The 26074-nt window shown below is 41.7% G+C and overlaps 1 protein-coding gene and 1 pseudogene across 2 annotated transcripts in view; one reads left to right on the top strand and one right to left on the bottom strand.

The window, feature by feature from the left end:
- Positions 1 to 26074, top strand: part of LOC309856219 (uncharacterized protein) — a 212230-nt gene that overhangs the window by 166024 nt on the left and 20132 nt on the right. The gene's annotated exons all lie outside the window — the stretch shown is intronic.
- LOC309856626 (small ribosomal subunit protein eS6 pseudogene) lies at positions 9221 to 9824 on the bottom strand (annotated as a pseudogene). The gene has a single exon. The product of its transcript is annotated as a small ribosomal subunit protein eS6 pseudogene (transcript).

Raw genomic sequence — 26074 nt, 5'->3', positions numbered from 1 at the left:
CCCTTCCTTAAGCGCATGCACATTCATAGAAAAGGTGCCGAGGAAGAGCCCTGGGAAGGGGAACCTCTCACACAGTCCTGCCGAGTCAGACCCACTGATGGTGCCTGAAAGCCTTTTCAGCCACACAAAACCCTGGGTTTCTTCATTAGCATATCAGAGGGGGCGCGGTGGTGGGAAATGCCACCGGTGACAAAGGACACAGCTCAGGGGCATTATCGCATTGGTGCTTACAGAAGCAGAAAAAATGATCTTCAGGCCAGGGCTGCAGTGATGGACAGATGTTGACATATTTTCTTGGATGACTGATGTCTGCCCAGCACCCCTCCCTCCGCTTGATTTGTACTCAAGGTTGCCCAGCCCCCTCCAAGACCAGTATACCACAAGGAAGAGCAGTGTCCCAATCAAAACCTCCCTCCAGCTAAACTGAAGATACAGTTTCAGCTCTAATTTCATTGTGGCTAGAAGGGACTTGCCCCGCCCCTTTTTTTTTCCAGTCTTGAAAGCCTTAGCAGAAACATGATGTGATGATAAATAGGAGAATCCATTGTCAGTTGCTAATACCACCCTCAAGACTGAATCATTGTTTATATCACCGTAACTCTTGTCAGGAACCCACCATCTTACCGTTTCATATGGGAAGGGAGAAAGGGCATTTACTAACAAAGTAATTTCACATTCCCGTTGTTAAATGATTTTCCCTTCTGTAATCTAGACTCTCTAGCAATGGTTCTCAATTGGGGGGGGGGGGGGTCCACCAGAAGTGGACACTGGGCAGTGTCTGGAGATATTTCCAGTTGTCGCCCACAAGGGTGGGGAGGTATGCTGCCAGCATCTTGTGGGTCAAGATGAGGGGTCCTGTTCAACATCCAAAAATGCACAGGGCAGCCCCATGCAACAAAGACTTCTTTGGTTCAAAATGTCAGTAGCAGGGCGCCTGGGTGGCTCAGTGAGTTAAAGCCTCTGTCCTCAGCTCAGGTCATGATACCAGGGTCCTGGGATCCAGCCCCATGGCGGGCTCTCTGCTCAGCAGGGGGCCTGTTTCCTCCTCTCTCTCAGCCTGTCTCTCTGCCTACTTGTGATCTCTCTGTCAAATAAATAAATAAAATCTTAAAAAAAAAAAAATTTCAGTAGTGCTGAGGCTGAGAAGCCTTGCTTTGTGGCCTCCTTTGGGAATATAATTTACAGATTCCTATCCAGACAAATTGCTACTGACCGAGGGGCACCTAGAGTGACTTAGGTTCCCATTTTGCTGTATTCATTTAGAATATAGAACCGTTTTTGACAAAGTAACAGGACTTAAATGATAACTTCTCATCTTTGGCTCCATCACTGGAAGCTTTGATCTAAGCAGTGGGTGTAAAATTTTAGAAAATTGTATATTGAGCACAGAGGGGTGAAAATTTTCCTACGCGCAGTAATTTTGCTTGCTTACAGCCAACAACATGTCTTTACTTCATGCTCAGCTGAGTCTTAAATATACTCCAAATGGCATGAAATGTGATTAAAGAATTCTTCCTCCTCACTTGGAAATATTTATAACCTCTTAGAATATGACACATTGGGGTAAAATACACATTGTTCGAATATGCATGCATATTATACACACACATAATTAAATCTGTATCTAAAATCATATGTTGCAGTAGGTTTATGTTATTTAATATAGTGTTTTCCCGGATCAAAATTTTTTCAGTTCAATATTTAGAAATCAGAATATCAGTAATCTCATATATACACATATCCATTCGCATATATACACAGATATAAATGCATAGAAAAACATATACAGCTGAGCCTTGAGCAATGTAGCTATTAAGGGTGTTCACCCCCTGTGCAGTGCAGTCAAAGATCTGTATATAATTTTTGACTCTCCCAAAACTTTACTACTACTAGCCTGCTGTTGACCAGCAGATGTGTCGATACCATAAACAGTTGGCTAACACATATTTTATATGTACTGTGTACTATATTCCTGCAAGAAAGTAAGCTAGAGGAAAGAAAGTGTGATTAAGAAAATCATAGGGATGAGAAAATACACAGAGTAGTGTACTGTATTTACTGAGAAAAAAAATTTCCCATGTAAGTAAACTCAACGCAGTTCAAACCTGTGTAGTCAAGGACTGTGGTGTTTTCCTCAGACACCGATTGTTCTACCCAAGTAGCTACATGCTGACCAAACCACTCCGGAAGACTCTAAGGACTATCGATCACTAGTTATTATATACATTGCTTCACAAGTTAGCTAAGTGCCTTCTTAGTAATGTCAAGTAATGGTAGATGCCAGGGAAAAAAAATGGCAGATAAAGAGGGACATAAAATGGAGACCAAAGTGAATTGCCTTAATCCATCTTCAATTATCTTATAATATAGTCTGCAGAATATATAGTTTTTTACCTTAAAAGTTCCTAATTAAAAATTATTCTAGTGTTTAAAAATCACGCGGGCCTGGGACCCTGGCCAAATCAGAGTGTGTGCTCTGGTGAAGATATTTCATAATTTACCATTTGTAAAAATAATTTTACTTTCTGTAAAACACAGTGGTTCATATTAGACTCAATTGAGCCTGGAAAGCATACTCATTTCTTATGCTCCACTCAGACTGATTGGATTAGGATAACTGAGGGTGACATTAAAACAAAACACACACATACACACACACACAAACGTGCACACACATCAGGCCATTCTACCGTGCCCCCATAGCGGGAAGACTGACTGGAAACCCAGGTGTAAAGCTCAGACCACCAGAAACCACATCAGCAGGTAAACTGGGTAAACATTGCCCCGTAGAGACGGTAAGGACATGTCTCTGTGTCAGTCTAGTAGGGGCAGGCAGTGGGAATCGTCCAGGAGAATACATCTGGCATGGTAACAGCTTAGCAATGATTCATTCTTTTTTTTTTTTTTTTAAGATTTTATTTATTCATTAGAGAGAGAGAGAACAAGAGAGAGCACAAATGGGAAGCAGGAGAGAGAGAGAGAACAAAGCATACTTCCCACTGAGCGAGGAGCCAGACGTGGGGCTCGGTCTCAGAACCCTGGGATCATGACCTGAGCCGAAGGCAGAAACTTAACCCACTGAGCCACCCAGGCGCCCGTGATGATTCATTCTTTAAACCGCCATCTTGAATGAGAAGAGCACCTTGGTATAAAGTAAAGAATGCTAGGGCCTCCTGGCTGGCCCAGTTAGTAGAATGTGTGATTCTTGATCTCGGGTTTGTGGGCTCCATCCCTGTGCTGGGTGTACAGACTCTTTGAAAATAACTAAAAAAAGAAAAAAAAAACAGAAAGATTGCTAGAACCCAGGCAGTGTTGTTAAATCTGACTCTTTCTCCGACTAGCTGTGGGTGAGCTCTGTCAAGCCCCTCGTTCCGCCTCATTTACTCACTTACGGAATGAGAGGGCCGGGTTACATGATTTCTACTGTTTCATTTAATTGAGAAAGAAAAATAACTGTGAGCCATATAAAGTTAATATTTTTTATAAATTTATAAAGCATTATATGACAAAATAACATACAGTTTATAAAGGAATTTGGGACAATCTGTCAGAAATATATCTCATCCTATTAGAAAAATAGGCCTAGTGTTTTGGTTATGTGATATTTCTGTAGTTCACTGTATCTTAGACTGGTGATCAGCAAATTTTTCTGTAAAAGAGTAGAGAGTCAATATTTTAGGCTTTGAGGAGCAGGCTCTGGAAACTTTCTGTTGCACCATCTTTTCTCTTTAGTCATTTAAACACGTGGAAGACAGGGAATGGGCAGGATTTGTTGACCCTTGTTTTAAAGGATAAAATTTACATTTGCATAAAAGCAAAATCACTTGCTTTATAATAACAACGACATCACCATCAACTAGAAGCTCCCGTTATATGTCGTTACATGGGCACTGAACTTAGACAAAAAAGAAATCCACCAAAGTTGATCCCTAATGCCTACTGGGGCCAACCATCCATCTGCCAGCTGGGACTAGTTTTAGCCCTTGAAATCCCCAGTGCCAGGGGACCTGGCATGACTGGTCACCAACCACATAAAACCCTTGGACAGGTTTCTTTCATGGGAAATCTGGGACCAAATTGAAAGGTAAAAAGCTTGAAATGGAAATGCTTTCAGGAGCTTCAACACATAAACAGCAGGCCAAGACCCCAGCTGGAAGACTCTAAAGGGAAAATTACAAGAGACTATTTCGTAGTCCTTTTTTTGGATTAAGCTTGATTGAGCCTAAATCTGCCTCGCAGTTATAAGTCCCAACCCAACAGGCTGCAGATGAGGAAAGGGCTTATTCACAGGCATGGCAGGTGGTTTTGAACACAACTTTATACATCCTCCAGAGATGATAAATGCTAGATGTTAGGAAAAACACAGCCCAGGCTTATTACTCAAAAGCAAATGAGTTTATAATTACTTCCTGGGTTAGTCTGAAGCGGACATGTGACCCAGACCTAGCTGTGAACCTAACTATGAATACAAAAAATTACTAGTTGGGACTGCTTTGGAAACAGCCAGGAGTAAAAGAGAGAACAATATTGTCCACATGTTTTCATTATGTGCATTATTATCATTCATTTGAATCTTTAAGACTGCAAACTTGAAACTCAAAGGCGATCTTTCTCTTAGGAACTTGACTTGAAATTAGGTACACTGACTCCGAGGGAGCTTTGTTATTACTACATGGCTTTCCATTTGTACTTTGTAAAAACAGGAAGCTTTGTTAAGACATAAATATTAAAAAACAGATCTGATAGCTTAAAAGATGATGTCATTGAGTAAAACCAAATCAAGAAGATAATTTTGAATCTTTTGCAACATTTTTTTTCATTGTCATCGATTTGTGCCAGTTCTGATCTTGTTTGGAGCTGTGGTTCTATCTTTACGACTCATCCCATTTGGGTCATAAAAGCATCTTTTTTTTCTTGGCATCAAAACCTCTTGCATCTTTTGGAAACTATGGCTATGGGTAGTTCTCCTTAGAATCTACTTTAGCAGAATCAGTGACACTGGAAAATAATCACACATTTCTCTAAATGGATCTTCCTACCCCCTAAAATCCAAGGGAAAGAGGGAAGACCCATTTAGGTAGTGGTTTGATGTGTTGATTCTACAAGAAACCTGAGAATGAGTGTCTTTCCCTAAGTGGAAATTCCGGTTCGTTGTAAAGGGAGAAGGATGGGGTGTTAGAGCCACAAACTAGGTAAGTTGCAGGGGGTCATGGGTGAGCAAACAAAGACCAGGGTGCATTGAACATGGCCATGTGAGGTCTGAGTGGTAGAATTTGAAGGAAGCGCTAAAGTAGTAGTGCAATAAAACATTGAAAAAAATAAAGCACAGAAGAAAATATATTAAAAAAATTTTTTTAAAATTAAAAAATTAAAAAAAAAAAAACAGGGTGGTGGCTCAGTCGATTGGGCTGCTACCTTCGGCTCAGGTCATGATCCTGGGGTCTTGGGATCGAGTCCTGCTCCTTGCTCAGCAAGGAGCCTGCTTCTCTCTCTGCCTCTGCCCACCACTCTGCCTGCTTGTGCGTGTGCTCTTTCTCTCTCTCTCTCTGTGACAAATAAATAACTAAATAAATAATCTTTTAAGAAATAATAATAATAATAATAATAATAATAATAATAATAATAATGGGGCACCTGGATGGCTCAGTCGTTAAGTGTCTGCCTTCAGCTCAAGTCATGATCCTGGAGACCTGGGATCGAGCTCCACATTGAGTCCCTGCTCAGTAGGAAGCCTGCTTCTGCCTCTCTCACTCACCCTGCTTGTGTTCCCTATCTCACTGTGTCTCTCTGTCAAATAATAAATAAAATCTTAAAATAATAATAATAATAATAATGAAAAAAATAAAGTAGTACTTCACTGGGGTGCCTGGCTGGCTCAGTGGGTGAAGAGACCCAATCTTGATTTCAGCTCAGGTCATGATCTCAGAGTCGTGGAGTTGAGCCCTGTGTTGAGCCCCTCATGTGGATCTACAGTGGGGCGTCTGCTTGAGATTCTCTTCCCCATCACCCGCCATACTCACTCACTTGCACTCTCTCTCAAATAATAAGAAATAAATAATTCTTCAACATAGTGCTTCACCAGCTCTCTGCCAAGGCACATAAATGCATATTCCTCTACAAAGTGTAGATACGTGTGTCAGAGGTTCTGTTACTCACCCACCGCCATTCACTCAACCCCAGAAAACAAGTGGACATCCACTTGCTGTTTTACCTGGTGATCAATCAGGAAACTCTTAATCATGTTTCATTGGATTTTAATACCTCCCTTCCAAAACCACTGGATGAATGCAAGTTAACTGTCTCAAGATGAGTTTCTGAGCTTCACCTAAACACGGGAACTGCTTTTTTCCCAAAGCTTGTATAAGGGAAGGGTGCTAGCTGGAAAAAGAAGCACAAGGGACAGAGGACACAATGGCTTCCCATTTGATTGCTGGTCCTGCCAAGGTCACCCTCACCGTGCTTCCTTGCCCTGTAGCTGTTTCTTCCAATAATAGTTGGTTCCAATTTCCAGGATCCTTCTCCACTCCCTTGAAGGTACCAAGGCCAGCCAGCTAGCAGCTGCTTCCTCAGCAGTCTGGAGCCTGGCTCTACAGGCCTCTACTCATAGATTTGGGGTTCTGAGAGCCCCAACTGCTGTTTGCTCCCGTGGGCCTAGGAGTGACCACTGCTTCCAGCCGCCGTGACTGCTTCCGTGTCACTATAGCCTTCCCTCTATGACTTCTTGGTCCTCTAATACCTATTTCACTGAGTATATTAAATCCTCTCTGTTAAAATAACTGGTGTGTTTCCTCCTAGTTTAATTGCTTCTCTCTCTCTTTCTCCCCCTTTTTTTAAAAATTTATTTATTTATTTGTTTTAGTAATCTCTCCACCCAATGTGGGGCTTGAACTCATGACCCCGAATTCAAGAGTTGCATGTTCTTCTGACTGAGACATCTGGTCACCCCTTTTTGTTGCTTCTTGATGGAGACTCTTCTCTGTGAGCTTCTTAGGTTCAGATTTCTCAAACATGGCATGTAGCAATAGAAGAGAGCCTGGAAACATCCTTTCCAACTTATCTAGGGTTGACTGTCCCCCCACTGGGGTCTATGTGCTTACATAAAGTGGTCCCCAAAGGGGGCTCCTCCTTCTCAGATCTCCATCACCCCCCACACATGCAACATATACATTCCTATTGCAGCTTTGTCCCTGCTGTGTGGATCGACATCACATCAATGATTCTGCTTAAGAGTTCTCTTTCATCTTTACTCAGAAAAGAATCAACCTGCCCGCTAGGGGACCACAACAAATAGCCTGGATTCCAGAACATTCCTCTTATTGATTCCCTCCATAGCAGGATGGCCTATAACTTATTCAGGGTCAGTCTGCTTTCCATTCTGACTATTTAGAACGGTCGGCCCCTCTTCAGAAGGCCACACACTAGGTGATCAGAGGGCTTCTAGACAAGCCCTGAGACTCCTCCTTTTAGGCCCATGAGTCCCTTCTTAGATACACTTAGAGTCTATAAAATGGACCTTAAAAATTATCTATCATCTATTCCAACGTTCATTTTAAGGAGGATCTATACATTCTCTATATATTTTTTAAATGACAATTTTGGACAAAAAACAAAACAAAACAAAACAAAACACATTTGGCTGAATAGGTAATTCACAGAATACTAATATTCCTTTTGCCCAATGCTATAAAGCAGCCAAGATACTCAAAGGAAATCTGATAAAATACATTTAGATTTCATTTTGATCTTTAACCTGGGTCTGCACATCTTCAGGCCATGGGGTTACAATCTCAACAAATGCTGGGTTTGGGAATATGTAGATTTTATGGAAGAGCACTAGAGCAATTTTCCTATCATTATTCAGCAGCTGCCACTCCTGAAAATTGTAATTGCAGAGAAATAGAATGTTCTCAAATCATGATGCGGGGAGGCAATGTTCTGTGATCTGGAGCGTGCAGTCCTAGCGAGGAATACAGCATAAAATCTGAATATTTTGAATATAAAATGAAAATATTGCTCGCTCTTGCTGGGGTTCATGAGGCCAGCATTCTTCAGTTTTTCAAAATAGTTGACAATATTTTGGTCCTTCAAACACCAATCAGTGGTCGTGTTCTGATGTGGACCCACGTAATCTTCTGTGTGTTCCAGTTCTGATATTTGATTATGACATTCCCACTACTATTGAACAACCACACTCATGTACATTTAGAAAGCACTTTAAACAATGAATTCTTTATTTTCCCCATAAATGTACAATAGCAGCCCAAGTTGAAAAACAGGGATGGGTCTCCACAGTAATGTTTAAATGTCTTCATTCCATTCACGATGTTAGCACTATGATTATCCTTTTATTTTGTATTGTTATATAATGAACTCCCCCAAATCATAGTTTAAACCAGCAAACATCTATTATCTCTCCACATCTGTGGATCAGGAAGTCAAGAGCACCTCAGCTGGGTGATGGCTCTTGGACCCTTACAAGGTTGCAGACAAGCTGTTGACCAGGGCTGCGGTCCCTTGAACATGGGGTTGGAGGATCAGTTTGCAGCCTCCCCCATGTGGTTATTTGCTCACCTCAGTTCCAGGGGGCTGTTGGCCAGAGGCTTCAGGTCCTTCATGGGCCCGATCAAAACAGAAGAGATTGTTGCCCTTAGAACACACAATCTTTGAGACCCTGCTCACAGTTCTTTTGGATATAGACCCAGTAGTGGAATTACTGGATCATGTAGTAGTTCTAGATTTAATTTTTTGAAGAACTGTCATACCCTTTCGTACTGCTTGGGCCATTTTATGATCTTGTCAACAGGATACAAGGGTTTCAGTGACTCCACATCCTCACTAATTCGTTTCTCTTCTCTTATCTTTTATAAGCCACCCCAATGGGTGCCAGGCGGTATCTCATTGTGGTGTTGACGTGCATTTCTCTAATGGGTGTGTGAGGTTGAGCATCTTGTCATGTTTGTTGGCCATTTGGACAAATGTCTTCTCAAGTCTTTTGGCCATTTTAAAATCATATTATTTGTTTGTTGTTAATCTTATTGAGTTGTCATTCTGTGTCCTAATTATTCACCCCTTATCAGATAGAGGATTTGCAAAGATTGTCTCCCATAGGATGCCTTTTCACTTTGTTGATTATGCTCTTGGATACACCAATTTGTTTTGTTTTGCTTTGTTTCATTGCTTCGTTGGTTTGTTGATGTCTGATCTTATTGATCTGCTACTCTTAGAAAATCCTTTTTGGCTGGACTCCAAGCTTGGAGGTAGAAGCTCTCAGAAAGGACAGCCTCTGTCTCTTGGCAATCTGTTTCTGGTGGGTTTTCTTTGGCCTCCTTCATCCTCTTGGCCAAGAGTTTAGCATGATCTGCAGCCTCTTCCTTATCTTTCTTAGTGTGCTGTTTCTTCAGAGCGATACACCGTCATTTGCTTTGGAGGACATGTGGAGTAACAAGACGCTGGATCTTGGGAGCTTTTGTTCTAGGTTTCTTACTGTCTTTGTTTAAGGGCTTTCTCAAAACATACTGGGAGACATTACCTCTGCGAGACTGAAGAGTTTGTGGGTTCTGGTAGCTCTTTTGAGCCCTGGGTGGTGAGGCAGGAATATCCTTATCCCCCTTTTTTTTTTTCACAGTAACCAAACTGAGAACATTGAGATTGATTATCCACAACCCAACCCTGAGCATACTTGCACTTTCCTTCTCCAGCCCTCCTTGGTCTGTAGCAGGAATGCCCTTACTCAGGTGCAGGTGGACATGGCCATGGGTCAAGACACATTGCTTCCTGGGGAAACCTTGTTCCTCGCTGCCACATAATTTTGGCAAGGACCACATAACCAACCCTTCCATTCTTCAGCCAGAGCATCAGCAGCAACTTCTGTAGCCATATGCTTCTTCTTCTTCTTTTTAAAATTTTTTAAAAATTTAAGTTCAACTAGCCAACATATAGTACATGGTTAGTTTTTGATGTATGTTCAATGATTCATTAGTTGCATAACACCCAGTGCTCATCTGCTTCTCAGAAAAGGTACGGAATTTGTGTTCATCTTTTGCTTCACTGAGTTTCTGGCAGCCAGTAGCTGGGAAGGAGATGTTCAGCTTTATCCTAAAGCAGCCTACTGCCTCCGAGGCACCACAAAAAGTGCGATACAAAAGCCTTTAAGTTTGATAGAGTCCCATGTGACTCTTATTGCTTTTATTTTCTGTATTTTTGGTGTCATTTCTAAGAAGTCAGTGTCAAATCCAAAGTCACGAAGCTCTTTTTTGATGCTTTTGTCAGGGAGGAAGACCATGTTCTCTGCCCTTAAAGGTCCTTCGGCTAGAGCTGGACTTAGAATCGAAGGACATGAGGCAGATTAACAGGAGAAAATCAAATTTAATAGCATAGATACAGGGAATCCACACAGACATGAGATTCCGAAGACCATGAGGTGATGTGAAGCTTATATGAGCTGAGGGAAAAGGTAAGGGTCTGGTCTGCTGATACAAAGGGGAGAAAACTCATTACCAAGAGGTAAAAGGAGATGTTTGGAAAAACAAGATGGTTCTATCATGCAGATGAGTTCCTTCCTAAAAGGGCGCCTCTGTGCATACTTCCCCTCCTGGGGGCAGGCTCTCCTTTCCAATGTAAATGTAGGTAGTCACGGGGGTGGCTGAGCGCCTTCCCTGTCCTTGCTGGCTTTTTATTACTTTTAACTTGAAATAATCTTTATGCCAAATGGCCTGTTTTGGGGTGTCTCATCCTGCAGCCCTTCATTTTCCTCTGGGAGTTTTACAGTTTTGAATCTTAAGTTCAGTCTTTAATCTACTGTTAGTTAATTTGTGTATGTGGTATAAGAGAAAAGTTCAACATCACTCTTTGGCATGTGGATGTCAGTTTTCCCAGTATTATTAGTTGAAAAGACTATCCTTTCCCTAACAAATAGTTTTGGCACCTATGTTGAAGACCATTTGACCACCTATTCGAGGGTTTGTTTGGGGACTTTGTATCCTATTCCACTGGCCTACAGGTCTGTCTTTATGGCAGTACCACACTCTTGATTACTATAGCTTTCAAATATGTTTTGAAATCAAGGAGGTGTGAGACCTCCAACTTTACTCTTCTTTTCCTTTTTCTTTTCTTTAATAGTGAAAAATTTGTATTTAGATTCAGCCAGCTGGACTCAGTTTAGACAATCCCAATTTTGTTGGCAACATCCAAAGCATCATAGTCAGGAGCCAGTAGGACATATGCCTTCTTCTTTCCATCAGGCCTGATCAAGATGTTGACCTTGGCCAATATCATAGAGCTTCTTCACAGCCTGTTTGATCTGGTGCTTGTTGGCCTTGACATCTGCAATGAACACAAGTATGTTGTTGTCTTCTGTTTTCTTCATGGCTGACTCAGTACTCAGGGGGAACTTGATGATGGCATACTGATCAAACTTGTTTCCCCTGGGAATGCTCTTTCGAGGATATTTGGGCTGCCTTCAGAGACGCAGAGTCTTGGGTCGCTGGAATGTAGGTGACTTGTGGATCTTCTTTTTTTTTGTGACCATGGAAACCTTTTAGCACCATTTTCTTGGCCTTCAAAGCCTTTGCTTTGGTCTTTGGCTTTGGGAGGGGCAGGGGCTTCTTTCTTAGCTTTCGGTGCCATCTTCACAAAAGGGCTAATCTTCTTTTTCAAGATTATTTTTGACTAATTGTGGTCCCTTGAGATTTCACATGAACTTTAGGATGGATTATTTTTTTTTTCCCCTACAAAAAATGCTGTTTGGATTTTGATAGGGCTTGCATTGAATTTGCAGATCTCTTTGGATAGTATTGACATCTTAATATTAACTTTTTCAATCCATGAACATAGATGTCTTTCCATTTATTTATGTCTTTAATTTCTTTCAGCAATGTTTTATAGTTTTCAATGTGTAAGTCTTTCACCTCCTTGGTTAAGTTTATCCCTAAGTATTTTATTATTTTTTATGCTATTGTAAATATTTTTAAATTTTCTTTTCAAATTGTTCATTGTCGGTGCATGGAAACACAATTGGTTTTAGTGCATTCACTTTGTATCTTGCAACTTTGCTAAATCATTTATTAGTTCTAATGCTTTTTTGTGGGGTTCTTTAGCATTTTCCCATAATAGCTCATGTCCTACAAACAAAGATGATATTACTTCTTCCTGTCCAGTTTGAATGCCTTTTCTTTCTTTTTCTTACCTCATTGCTCTGGCTGGGACTTCCAATACTATGTTGAATAAAAGTAGCAAAAGAGAGCATTCTTACCCTGTTCATGATCTTAGAGGAACTATTTTGTCTTTTACTACTGAGTATGATGTTAGCTATGGAATTCTCATATATGGTTTTTATTATATAGAGGTAGTTTTGTTCTACTCCTGGTATGTTGAGTGTTTTTTATCATGAAAGGGTTTTAGGTCTTGTAAAATGCTTTTCCTTCATCGATTGAAATGATCATGTGGTTTTTGTCCCGTATTCTATCAATGTATTATATTACATTGATGAATTCTCATATGCTGAACCACTGTTATATTCCAGGAATAAATTGTACTCGCTCATGGTGCATAATCCTTTTGATGTGCTCTTAAGTTGGATTTGCTGGTATTTTGTTGAACATTTTTGCGTATGACATCATCTTAACTAATTACATCTACAATGATCCTATTTCTAAATAAGGTCACATTTTGAACTGCTGTGAGCTGGGACTTCAACATCTCAAACCCCTGTAATTTCCACCCCAAGTGCCCACATGCTTTATTTATTTTGAGTTCTGCAGTTCCAGAGAATTGCTTTTCATTGTTTACAGAGGCCCTTTGAATGCAAACCATTTGTATCATTCCCTTGATTTCCCCGCCCTCCCCCCCTGCTGTGGACACCAGCCACTTTTGTACAGTGAACTCATTTATAATTCAGGGAAAAAAAAGAAAATAAATGATTGGTATGTAGGTCAATTCCTAGTTCTGTCTCAGAAAACAAAGGACCAGGGTTCAGCTAGCATAGCGTTCAATTATTTCTTCATATGGCCTTTGTACATATGCTCATGCGTATTTCACCTGTCTCTTTCCTGTGACCCAGAGATAGTAAATTTCCAAAGATCTGGCTCAGATCTAGGTAAAAAGTCCAAATTTATCACATCTTGGATGAATCTTATTTGATGCTTTTGAGAATCTTTTGACCTCACCAAACTAGACTGGTTTCTGTTCAGAGGCATGGATTGTTAAAAATGAACTTCATATATTTTTTTAATGGAACTGTGTTTTTCCACCAGCTGGGTTGATGATTACTCTAAGATTTTAAGTATATTGTTGAGACTTTAGTAAAAGGTCTCTCAAAACACTCAAGGAATACATAGGGTCTTTGGTTGCTTTCTGGTATCTTTCTCTTTAGGAAGTCTCCCTGATGCCCTGACCTTCCCATGCCACCCTGGAGCTCTGAGCAGTTTCTTACAGATTCAAGACCATTCTCCTATATCTTACCGGTTGAGAGCCTTCTACTCAAAGCTTCGGCATGTTGGAAATAATTTTTCCACTGTGGGAACATTTTCATTTTTCAAATTAAAATTGCAACACAGTGCTATGGTTAGAAGAGTGACATTTCTAATTAAGGTGACACCAAGTCATACACATGATACAGATGAATCACTTTATGGTGTTCACCGCACTTGACAGACAGAGCAAGATGCTTCTGAAAAATTAGGCATTGGCTTGTAGCATCTGTCCATGTTAATCTATTCTTGAAAGATGTGCATATCCAACCTTCTCTTGGGAGATTAAGGAAGTAACAGGATGATTTTTACAAAATTGAATATCAGATTTTCTTATGAATCAGGAAGAAGGTTATGGTATTTCTTCAGAAGGGACTTTTTATTTATAGCATTTTGTCGAGTGGGGTATTGGAGCCAGCTCACAAAGGCCCCTAAGATCTCATTCTTAAAAATGCGGGAATTTTGTGAGTTGATTGACATTATGTTGTTTGCCTGAAATAGGCCATGATGGAAGGATTTACACCATGGAAATCAGAAATGCTACAAACAGGGGCTTTTGCCAACACACCACTGAGTTTGTCCCTTCTTCTTCTTCTTCTTCTTTTTTTTTTTTTAAGATTTTATTTATTTATTTGACAGAGAGAGAGGAGAGGGATCACAAGTAGGTAGAGAGGCAGACAGAAAGAGGGGGGGGGAAGCAGGCTCCCTACTGAGCAGAGAGCCCAATGCGGGGCTCGATCCCAGGACCCTGGGATCATGACCTGAGCTAAAGACAGAGGCTCCAACCCACTGAGCCACCCAGGCACCCCATCCCTTCTTTTTTAATACAAACAATGAACACTATGCATAAAATGCCTGCCATGTCCTTTTTAAAATGGTGGCCCCACCAAAAAAAACAATATATATATTTCTTTTCCCTAAAGAGAAACGTGTGTGTGCATGTATTTTTAATGGAATGCATAACCTATTTGAGAAGAGAAAACAAAGAGTAAACATTATCCATGAGGATAAAAGGAGTCCAAAGAAGAGCGAGAAAGCAGCGGGCGCACATTTGGCAGAAACTTCGTGAACATGTCGGACTTTGAGCTGGGTCTCAAAGTACAGGTAGGAAAGGAAAAGGAGCAATCAAGTGGAGAGAAGGTCATGACAAAGAATTGGTAAGCAGATGGAAGGAGTCAAATCTACTGTGCATAGGAACAGCAAGTGTGGAATGAGAGGGCATAGCAGTGTAGGGAGCTTGCAACTGTGTGCGGTGCGATACAGTCTATGAAGACTTTCTTACACATCGTCTCATTCTTTCCTTCAAGCCTGAGAGATGAGGGCAACTGAGGGTCAAAGGATCAGTGTGACCCAGCAGGATGAGCCCATGTTTGGAAAAAATAGGAGGCTTTTATGCCCTGCTCGTCTTTCTTCCCACTGTCCCGTGTTGATTGTGTTCATCTATGTTGTAAGGCATGTAACAAAAAGAAGCAGCCATGAGAAGGGATTCTAAACGAGTAATAATGCAGTACACCCTGGTTTGCTTTAAATGTGCAGCTATGATGTTCTGGGTGGCTCTGAATGGCAGTAAGTTCTGACTTCTTTATTTTTAAGATTTGATTTATTTGAGAGAAAGAGAGAGCACAGAGGGAGAGTGAGAGGAGAAAGCAGACTCCCCACTGAGCAGTGAGCCTGATGAGGGGCTTGATCCCAGGACCCCCTGATCAAGGCAGATGTTTAACAGACTTAAGCCACCCAGGCACCCCAGTAAGGTCTAACTTCTAAGTATAATTGCTTCCAAGAGTTCAGATACAATTTCTGTGCAAGATGTCCAATATACCCCAGCCCACAGCTTCATTGTACTTAATGCTAACTCTGGACAGGAAACAGAATAGTAATTAGAGTTCAATTTCTAAGAAAAAGCACAGAACAAGTAAAAAATAGTACTATCTAAACCAGGAGGCTTGGATTCTTAGGTCCCCTGAGACTCAACTTTTCTAAAAGAAATATTTTTGTTCTTTTCCCCATACCATACACTAACCTTCAAAAGGGATAAACAGGAATTAAACTTTGGAGCTTAAAATTTTCCAGGAACCCGAATCCCACAAACACTGTTGAGCGAAAGAAGCCAGACACAAATGCGATACTTGACGACTTCACTTCTGTAAAGTATGAGAAAAACAGGCAAAACTAATCTGTGCTGTTAGAGGTCAACCTTGTGGTTACTGTTGGTGGGGTGGGGGGCTCAGGGCCAGGAAGGGGTCAGAAGATAGCTCCTGGGGTATCGGTGATGTTCAGTTTCTCCCTCTGGGTGCTGTTTACACAGGCATGTTCACTTGGCAACTCATCAAGCTTCCCCATGTAACGTGTACATTTTTCCTTATGTATGTTATACTTTAATAAAAAGGTTCTTAAATATTTCCTGCAATAAATATTAAGTAGGATAGAGCCAGGATTAAGTACTTTGAGAGACAAATAATGTTTGATGCTGGAAAAATGCTCCGTGATAAGAGAGTCAAGGACTGTAAGTCTGCTCCAGCCAATGTTCGGGTTGAGCAGTCTAAGGAGGTTCTGTGGGAAGAGGGCCATGTCCACGGGAGTGATGGGACATTCCAGCCTTCCAAAGGGGCGCCAGAATGTGACTGAGGGATACTCGAAAGGATTACAGGAACACTAGGAGGCCCAAGATGGCATGCAATGTATGATATTAAACTACAACAGATAACAATCAGGGTCTGGCCCACTCTGGGGCCATTTTCCCATTACTCAGCTGATTGGTTGCCCTTTAATACCTTAATTTAGAAGGAAATTATTTCAGATAAGGATGGCAAAGGCCATATTCATATAGGCAAAGGAAAATGTTTTAGTCACTCAGTGAATAGGATACAATTTCATTTTTATTTTTTTTTAAGATTTTATTTATTTATTTGACAGACAGAGATCACAAGTAAGCAGAGAGGCAGGCAGAGAGGGAGAGAAAGGAGGAAGCAGGCTCCCTGCTGAGCAGAGAGCCCGATGCGGGACTCGATCCCAGGACCCTGAGATCATGACCTGAGCTGAAGACAGAGGCTTTAACCCACTGAGCTACCCAGGTGCCCCAGGATACAATTTTAAAAGGAGGGTAGAAGGCCCCTTGAATCCCATTTTCTCATGGCTCTTCATAACTTTAGCAAATACTCAAAATCATGGGATTTTTTTTTCCTTAGCAGAAAGAGTTTTACAATTTAAGAGACATACTATCTTATCTCCCTTCTAGATTTTCCAAACCTGTAACTTGTAACTTGTATCAAGTCAGATCATCAGAATGTTCTGTACCATGTTAGGTTAGTGCCTTACCTCTTTGGAGCAGGGATCTGATTTTTTTTTTTTTTTTTTTTTTTTGTGCTATTGAGCCCATTGGTGGTCTGGTGAAGCCCATAGGACCTTGTCCAGAATAAGCATTTAAATGCATAAAATAAATGCCAAAATGCATGGAGTTACAAAGAAAACCACTTATACTAAAATTCAGTTAGCAAAATATGTCAGTATAGCAATATATGTGCTTCTTAATTATAGCATTACAAACAAGAGCTGCCTGAGTTCTTTTTTTTTAGAATATTTTTATTTATTTATTTTAGAGACAGGAGGGGGTACCCATGTTAGCAGGGGGGAGGGGCAGAGGGAGGGAGAAAATCTCAAGCAGACTCTGAGTGAAGCTCAGAGCCTAACAGAGGGCTCCATCTTGAGACCCTGAGATCATGACTTGAGCCAAAACTAAGAGTCAGACCCTTAACCGACTGAGCCATCCAAGAGCTGCCTGAGTTCTAATAGTAACTGTACTTTCAAAGTAGGAACGATAACATGAACTTCTGAGATACTGGTGATAACTATATCATTGATAAGAAAATACCTGTGATATTAGTTAACCATCTCCATTTTAGAATCTGTTCTTGGCCTATGTTCATGTTAACAGTCATTTGACCATAACATTCTTGATTTTTTGGTAAAACTATTTAAATCATTGCATAACCTGTAATTCAAGCTCTTACGAATAAAGGGTTTAAATTTTAGCAGTAAGAGCAATTGCCTCTGTAAACTAAGAAGCTTCATGTGTAACTGACCTGCTTACATTTTCGTTCTGGTTAAATTTTCCATTTATTGACAGTAAAAGTATTAACCCATGTGGCTTCCATATTTGGCTTCTCTGCCTTTATACAATTTTTGTTTTCTGCTGCTATTGTATGCACCCAAATTTATGTGTGTTTTTTATTGGGAGCTATTGTGTATGTTCATGTGTGTTTAGAGCTATGGCATAAATACAAGAGAAAGAGTCATTATTCCAACACATTCAGGGCCGCCGAGCCTCTTTGAGGATATGGGTGTTGGTCTCCAGACACTGTGATCTTTCCTAGCTGCCAGTATCTGCTTACCTCTTCATTGTTTGCTGACAAAACTAACCAACACATTTGATATTTAAGCTTGGAAAAACAAGGGTAAAGCTTTTATTTCTGGGGACAAATGAAAATGACATATTTTTAGGAAAGAGATTTGGAGCTAAAAGCACATGGGAGCAGGCAGGCTGAAGGAATAGAATCTGCTAAGGATAACATGTACATCAAACCTCATATCACTTAGGTGTGGAAAGAAAGTTTCATTTCCACTCTCCTTGCTAAAGAAAGGGTGAAATGGTTTTCAGGTATAACTGTTTGGCTTTTTATTTAATCTGCCCATCATATGAGCATTTGAAGGTAACTCTGACAATTCAGACACATTAGAATGGTGGCTAGTTCAGGAAAAGACTACCCCCACCCCTGCAACAATCCCCCCCCCCCACCACCACCACCAAGAGAGCACCAGTGAGTTTCTCTATACTCTCTGGAACATTCATGAGATTTAAAATTTCATGTGGATAATTCTATCCTTGATGCCAGTTTGTTTTCTTCTCCCAATTCTCCTTCCTTCAAATACACACACACACATACCACCTATTGGATTATTCCAGGATCTGAATATTTTGAAATGAATATATGATCAGGAGCAAGAGTTTATCTTGAGGCTGGAGGGAAAACAACAACAACAAAACAGCACAAGCTCTTTGTCAATGTCCTATATCCAAATAATTGAAAACCTTGGTAAATAGCAATGATAAGATTTAGAATTAATTTGCAGTGTAGCTGAATGTGGATTTGTTGTTATGTGAGAGAGTGTGGTTTCCAGCAGACAGGAATTGACTTTAAAAAAATATTCCAGTGCGGAGTAGCATTGGGTATGGTGAAGGACAGCGTGCCCATGTCCTGTTGTTGAAGGGCATGGCAGAGGGTCAACCAGAGTTGACCCTCTGGCTATGGTGTAATTTCCTTTCATGCTCTAATCTTTCTACCCCCGTTTAAATGTGATTTTTTTTCTTCTTGTATTGATTTCAATTTAAAAATTCTATGCTCACAGAGAAAAATTAGAAGGGAGATATATTCATTTTTTTTTTAAGATGTTAAAGTGACACAAAAAGTCTTAGAATTCTGATTTACTAACTTCAAGGTACTGCCTGTGTGATAGATAATAAATGTATTTGCTGGGTTGGAAAGGGACCTCTCGTGACAGCCAGAAAGAGTAGATAAATTGCATGATAGTTTTCTTTGTCCTTATTTAGCAAATGCTGTGGGCATGGTTTTCTTCCCTGTTCAGCTTAAGAGTGACCATGACAATGGATGACTCCAATTCAGAAGCAAGGCCATCCTTAAATATGTTCTCCATTTGTCTGCCTCTATGAAAGTGGCAGTGACAGAACCTGACCCCTCCCTAGAGATGGGACCATCCTTAATTGTTCTCTTTATTCTTCCACCTCCACACTCATGCAGGAGCCTGGGTCATGCCCCACAGGCTTTTTGGATAACCATCACAGCATCTCCTCAAAACTTTTAAATCTGCATGTCCTCTGTAGCCAGCCAGCAATGGCACAGGATGACCTTCAAACACTTTAAAATGGTCTTCCCTGGGACACCTGGTTGGCTCAGTCAGTTGAGTGTCTGCCTTCGGCTCAGGTCATGATCTTGGGGTCCTGATCATGGGTGGGATTGAGTCCCACCTCAGGCTTCTCGCTCAGAGGGGAGTCTGCTTCTCCCTCTCATTCTCTCTCTGCCCCTCCCCTGCTCATGCTCTCTCTGTCTCTGTCTGTGTGTGTGTCTCTCTCTCAAATAAATAAAATCTTTAAAAAATTAATAAATAAAATAGTCTTCCCTTGGGGCCAAGGGTTAAGAAACCCATCAGAGTCCCCTGGAGAAGTTCATGACTTGAGGGTAGACATTTTAACAGTTTTGTCAATGAACAGACCAAAAATTTTCTCACTCCTGATTCCCCTGCCTCTCGTATTTGAAGCTTTTAGAGAAGGAAGGGAACTGTCATTCCAAAATTGCTATTGTTTGGTGTGGTTTAACATATCTCACTCATTTAACACAATCAGAAAAAAATTAAAAAGAAAATTAGCAAGCTAGTTCCTTTCAAAAACAATTACCATCCATGGAGGGGACAACATGTGTATGTGCCTAGTAGGGAACCTGCTCTGTGCTGTGTGCTCAGTGATGGCGGCTGTTATCATGCCCTTGCTCTTTTAGGAAAGGCTGTCTTATTAACTCACCTCACACAAAGACATCTGGAGATGACCCTACAAGAGGAAATAAGATGGCTTGCCAAATGCTTCCTTTCATTTAAGTACAATCCATGAGATTTCCTGACCATTCATCATAAACAAAGAGGCATTTGCAGCTTTAGGAACTCAATGGATACACTACTGTTGGGAAGGAAGAATTTCCTCTGCTCTTCTAGGTCCTTCCTACCAGACTAAGAATCAAATTGACATGAGTCAGATCAACAGGAGAAAATCAAATTTAATTTTATGCTTACAAGGAATGCACACATCCATGAAATTCCAAAGACAGACATAATAAAGTATGTATATCATCCTGAATTAAGGAGAAGGAAGTAGGCATCTGGGAATTCAAAGGGAAGGAATGCAATTTACAGGAAGATGAAAAGTAAATGTTTGATAAGCAAACGTTTGCTGGGCTACTTAAAAACAGTGGGACATATAGGGCTTTGATCAAACAGGTCTTTCTAGCTTCATCCCTATTGTGCCTAGGTGGTTTCAGAGTGTGGTTATGGCGACAGCTGCCTTCCTGGAGCAGGTCTTCTATCTCAACTCCTTTTAGGCTATCAAGTGGGAGGCGAAGAGCTCTTCCTGAATCTGCTTCCATTTAACTCAAAATAATCTTCATGCCAAGGTTGCCCATAGTGGGGCAGCTTGCCCTTGGCCCCTACACTACCCATGACACAGACCAAAAAGGACACAATTCTGTTCCACCTTAGCACATGCCATTGGGTATTCTTGTATAATGCCTGCTTCTCTACTTTTCTTTTTTTCCATAAAACACTGGCTGTACACGTACCCAAAAGCCTTCAGACTGTTCCAGGACTAGCCAGCTAATTCTCAGGTTTAATCACACAGCTCCACTCCCACACGGCCCCTTCTCTCCTGGGTTCTGTGAGTCCCCACCTCCAGCTGAATCACTCAGCCACAATTATGTTAATTGCCTCCACCTGGCTGACTTTCTTGGGGCAGGCTGCCTTTATCAAGCAGTAGGCGACATGTATTTATGCCATAACATTTTAGTACCCATGGAACAAATCAACTCTTCTGATTTTTCAGGCGTGAATTACAGTGACAGCTTTCTGTGTTATAATTACAGCCAAACCTGAATTAACTGCAAATCTCAATAAACGTGTTGTGGAAAACCAACCTCCATGCTTCGGAACCAAACTATAATGCAAAGATGGAGTCTGGGATAAAGAGGAACAATGGCTTTATTGCTTGGCTGGGCGAAGGAGGCCGCAGCAGGCAGTGGCCTTCAAAAACTTCGAGCCTCCCGGGAAGAATGGGCTGGGGGTGGTTACAGGGAAATTCAGGATCTAGCCAGTTTCAACAGGGATGTGCTTGTGTCACCAGCCTCCTTAGTTGTTTTCAGGGTGGGACCGTGTTCCTGAAACAGAAGGCTAAAAAGGGAGGCAGGGAAGTTTGTGGAAGTGGGGAAAAAGTTACTTTAAAACTGAGCTTCAAAAAAACAAAAACAAAAACAACTGAGCTTCACTGGAAGCATTAGTGCAGCCATTTTTATTTTTATTTAATTTTCATTCAACTCAGGATGAGCTTTAGAAAATCATTCTGTTTTCAGTCTTTCGTTTCATGCTTTAGTAAGCACCATACATTCATCCAATAAGGTGTTTGTTTTGACAGTTAAGTCTTACAGTGTGGGATTCATAATTATGATCACAACTATTCATGGACTAGGCCTCCAGGAGTTGATAAAGGAGAAACAGAAAATCGGACCTTCTTGGCGTTGACTGGCTAGCTGTTAAACAAACCCCTCTCTTCTGTCTCTTGAGCACCATCCTAACCAATGAAATATATAAAGAAGTGATGAAGATGAATTCCAGGCCTGGTCCATTACAGTCTTCCAGGTACAACCTTTTGAATCTTTCCTATTAGCCATGACATTGGAGGCCATATGCTGAAAATGGCAGAGCCACAAGATAGGAGAAAACCAGAATTGGCACTTGGAGGAATGTCACCCACCTATCAGGAATACCCCTTTGGGGCCTTGCATGAAAAAGAAATAAATTTCTAGTTTTTCTAAGCCACTGAGACTTTGGTTGTATATGTTATAGCATAGTTTTACCTTAAGTAGTAAAGATTTATACTGTGCATTTTGAAGTAAAGTGTTAGGTTTCTCCCAATAATGGTATGTATTTTCTTTGTCTGCTGTTGGAGAATATTCTACACTGACACATTATATTACCTGAAAGTTGCTTTTAGAAATAAATCCCTGATAATGACTTTGTTTGTCGGTCATAACATCCTTTCTTTTTCCTGTACATGGAAGGTAAAAAAAACAAAAAACAAAACAAAACCAAAAAATAGCCCATCAATTAAGATGCATTATTTTAGTTAATGTTTTAGCAATGAGTGACAAAGGTTATTCTAACAACCAAACTAACTCACAGTGAATTAAGAAATCTTGGGAATAGTACCTTTCTCAGGCCCTAAGACATGATGCAATATTTCAGTGACATTTCCACTTTACAACTAAGATACAGCTTAGGCTGTGCTCAAAATTCTCTCAACATACGTCAGTACATGCGGAAATGGAAACTCGTGCCGTTGAGGCTAGATGTATTCAATTCTTGTTTCTAGGACACGAGTATAAGAGACGTCCATGCAATACTATGCCAAGCTTTCCATTCAGTGCCACACTCTGTTAGACAACTTGAGGTGTGTTCTTGGCTGCACCGTGCCTTCTCTCCCACAGCAAACGTTCACGAAGCACTGACCAGCGACTGTCTAAGTGCTTGGGACACAATACCGAGTAAGCAACAGTCTTAGTCATCGAGGAGCTTAGAGGTCTGGGCCGAGGGCAGCTAATTCCTGTGAAGAAGAGGCTGAGAAAATCTTCAAAGACAAGAGCCTGTCTGATAGAGATCTGGAAAGGATGGGCAAGCGTATAAGGATAAGCGAAGGAAAGGCATCGCAAGTTGAGAGAATACCAAGGACCAAGACGTGAGATTTTGAACCACATGAAACCAACCTGTGGGGAATGACAAGTTCTATTTGGCTGGTGTTCAGGGGAAAAGTGGAGAGTGCAGAAAGGGGGGGTTGGGGAGCTAGACTGAGGTCAAGTTATGGAATCTTGGATGATATTCTGTATATCCTGAATATTTACTTCTTGTATACAAAGAGAGGTCTTTGTACTATCTACAAAGAGTAGATAGTAACAGAGGATAAACGTTCAGCAGAGCAGTGAGTGACCCGATCACGTCAAGTTTAGGGGAAATCATTCTGGCAGAGCACGGAGGATGGCCTGGAATAGAGATGGTATTCTGGAAGTACTGAGGCCAGGTAGGAGGCTGTTGAGGTATTGGAGTAGAGGTGGCTCTGGATTTGGGAGATGTTTCTGAGGCAGAACTAGGAGGACTCGTTGGCATGTGGATGTGTAAGGGCCAAGGGCAGGCTGCCCTCAAATGTGCCACTGTGGCATACTGATTATTGTAAACAAAAGTGACTTAAGGGGCGGCCTGCCCAAGAAGGACTCTCAGACTCTCCTCTGTCCTTCCGAAAGCAGGAAATAAGTCTCCCATGTGAAAGGTACCCTCCCTGGGGCAGGCAGTAAAGAGACATCCTTATCACCAGAGATGGGAAATTTTGAGCCCAGAAGGCGGTATAAATGACCTGTGGTGTCCCTCTTGATCAGATGGGGGCCCCTGAGCATGGGGCAACCTGACCAGGCAGAACCTGGGAGCACAGGCAGTGAAAGCATTCACCCGAGGGAGAACAAAGGAGATAGACGTTTATTGGATACACCGCAAAGGGCCAGGGGCAGGACAGCAGAGGAGAGACTGACCGCCCGGAGGTGGGGGGGCTATTTAAAGGAGGGCAGGGGAGGAGGGATGAGAATGTATGGATTTTCCCTTTTTTGGTCCCTGTGCTCCGTTGCAAGTAACACTCATCCTCTAGCACTTAGGGAGATGATGAGGTGGGTTGCCTGATGGACCTATTTGTATCCAGCTCTGTGGTCCCTATGGGCCATCTGGCCTTGTTCTACATCCCATTGCTCTATCCTGCTGCCTAAAATTGGCCTCTACACAACCCTTCTTACTTTTTAGTAATCTACTACCCCAGTCCAGATCCTGTCTAGAATTCCTTACTAAATAAAGCTTCCTATATTCCATTTTCTTTGCCCCGTCAATTCCTCATAGATTAATCATCTCTTTGTCTAAAATTTCGAAAAACTGCCTTTCTCGGTCATACTCTCGGGTCTCAATTCCATGATTGGACATGTGAAAAAACTTGGGTTTTTTAATCCCGTTAATCTAACGCATGTCAGTTTAATTCTGAGTCCAGTTGGAAGACCCTGAAGAGTAGAGAAGAATACTTCCTTCACTTCAGGGGGAAAGGAGAAAAAGAAGTTAAAGATGCCTACGATTTCTCGCTGGGACATCTGGGCAGGTGATGACTTTACTAGCAGAGAGAGGAAATCTGGAAAGAGAAGCCGAGGACACAGGGTGAAGCCAAAGAGGTCTTTCTGTTGTTGTTTTGTTTTAAAAGATTTTATTTATTTATTTGACAGAGCAAGAGAACACAAGCCAGGGGAACAGTAGAGGGAGAGGGAGAAGCAAACTCTCCACTGGGCAGGGAGCCCAATGTGGGGCTCGATCCCAGGTCCCAGGGATCATGACCCAAGCTGAAGGCAGACACTTAACCATCTGAGCCACCCAGGTACCCAAGAGGTTGGTTCTTGACATGTGGTCAAAGAAGTGCCTGTGGAATATTCAGGTTGAAAAAGAACTCAAAAAAGTACACTGTGGTTTACAGTCTCAGAATTTCATAGTTTATACTCATTCCAAATGGGAAAAAGGTACTTCACTGTGGAGAAGCGTGGAAGGAAGACACCACCTGAACCCAACAATTAGTCAGCACCAAAATGATGTCTCCTGATAGAATATGTCAATAAGGTTACAATATCACTTACGAAATTCTCTTGCCAGAAATTCATAACCTGATTGTAATCGTGAGAAAACATCAAACACCCCCTAACACGTTACTGAAACAAGGCTTCAGCTGCCTCCAATTTGACCTTGAACTTTCTAGTTGGGTTATCTCGCTTGACTCTTGGCTCAGGCAGAAGACCCTGAGGGCAAAGCATCCCCTGATGGAAACTGAAACTAGCCCCTTAAGGAACAAGGTTCATCCTGAGCCAGTGAGACCCCCTGCCCCCATGACTGACCTCAAGACCAGGAGGGATTTGCCCTTCGCTGCCCACCTGCTCGCCCCCACTGAGCTTTGCCCCACAGTTTCCTTATATCAACCTGGATTGGATGTATGTCTGGCACTTTGGAGGCAGTCTCTGTGAAACTAGTCCGCTCTTTTCGCAGGTGTTGGTCTCACTGAAATCCCTTTCTCAGTTCACGACCCCACCATCTCTCCACCTTTGGATTTTGTCCGCGCGAGTGGCCAGATATGGTCTCTTTGGGACTTAGCCAGGTGGTCTTGTACCCCTGCACACCGGCTGCATTACAGCACATCTGCCCTGATTCTTCAACAATGTCAATGCGATCAAAGACCGAATAAGGCAAGAACTGCCCCCGAGTAAAAGTGACAAGAAAGAGAGGACAGTAAAATGTAATGTGTGATCCTGAATTAGGGTCTTCGGTTGAGGGAAGGAAGAATTCCTATTAAAAAACCTTACCGATGGGCGCCTGGGTGGCTCAGTGGTTTAAAGCCTTTGCCTTTGGCTCAGGTCATGATCTCAGGGTCGAGCCCCTCATCGGGTTCTTGCTCAGCAGGGAGCCTGCTTCCCTCTCTCTTTGCCTGCCTCTCTGCCTACTTGTGATCTCTCTCTCTGTCAAATAAATAAATAAAATCTTAAAAACAAAAAACAAAAAACAAAAAAACCCCCACGTAACCGAGATGTGGCTGCCGGTACTGCCTTATCAGGTGACTCGGGCTGGGTCCCCATGCCACTTCGTGTGCCTGCACACACCTCAACTACATGCGCAACTTGTATGTTGTCACTGCGCGACCAGAGTTCAGGGCTCACTGGGAGCAG

This window comes from Mustela nivalis, assembly GCF_964662115.1.
Source record: "Mustela nivalis genome assembly, chromosome: X".
Classification (NCBI taxonomy): Eukaryota; Metazoa; Chordata; class Mammalia; order Carnivora; family Mustelidae; genus Mustela; species Mustela nivalis.
The sequence above is the reverse complement of the archived record's forward strand: the minus strand, read 5'-3'. Positions and strand labels throughout refer to the sequence as shown.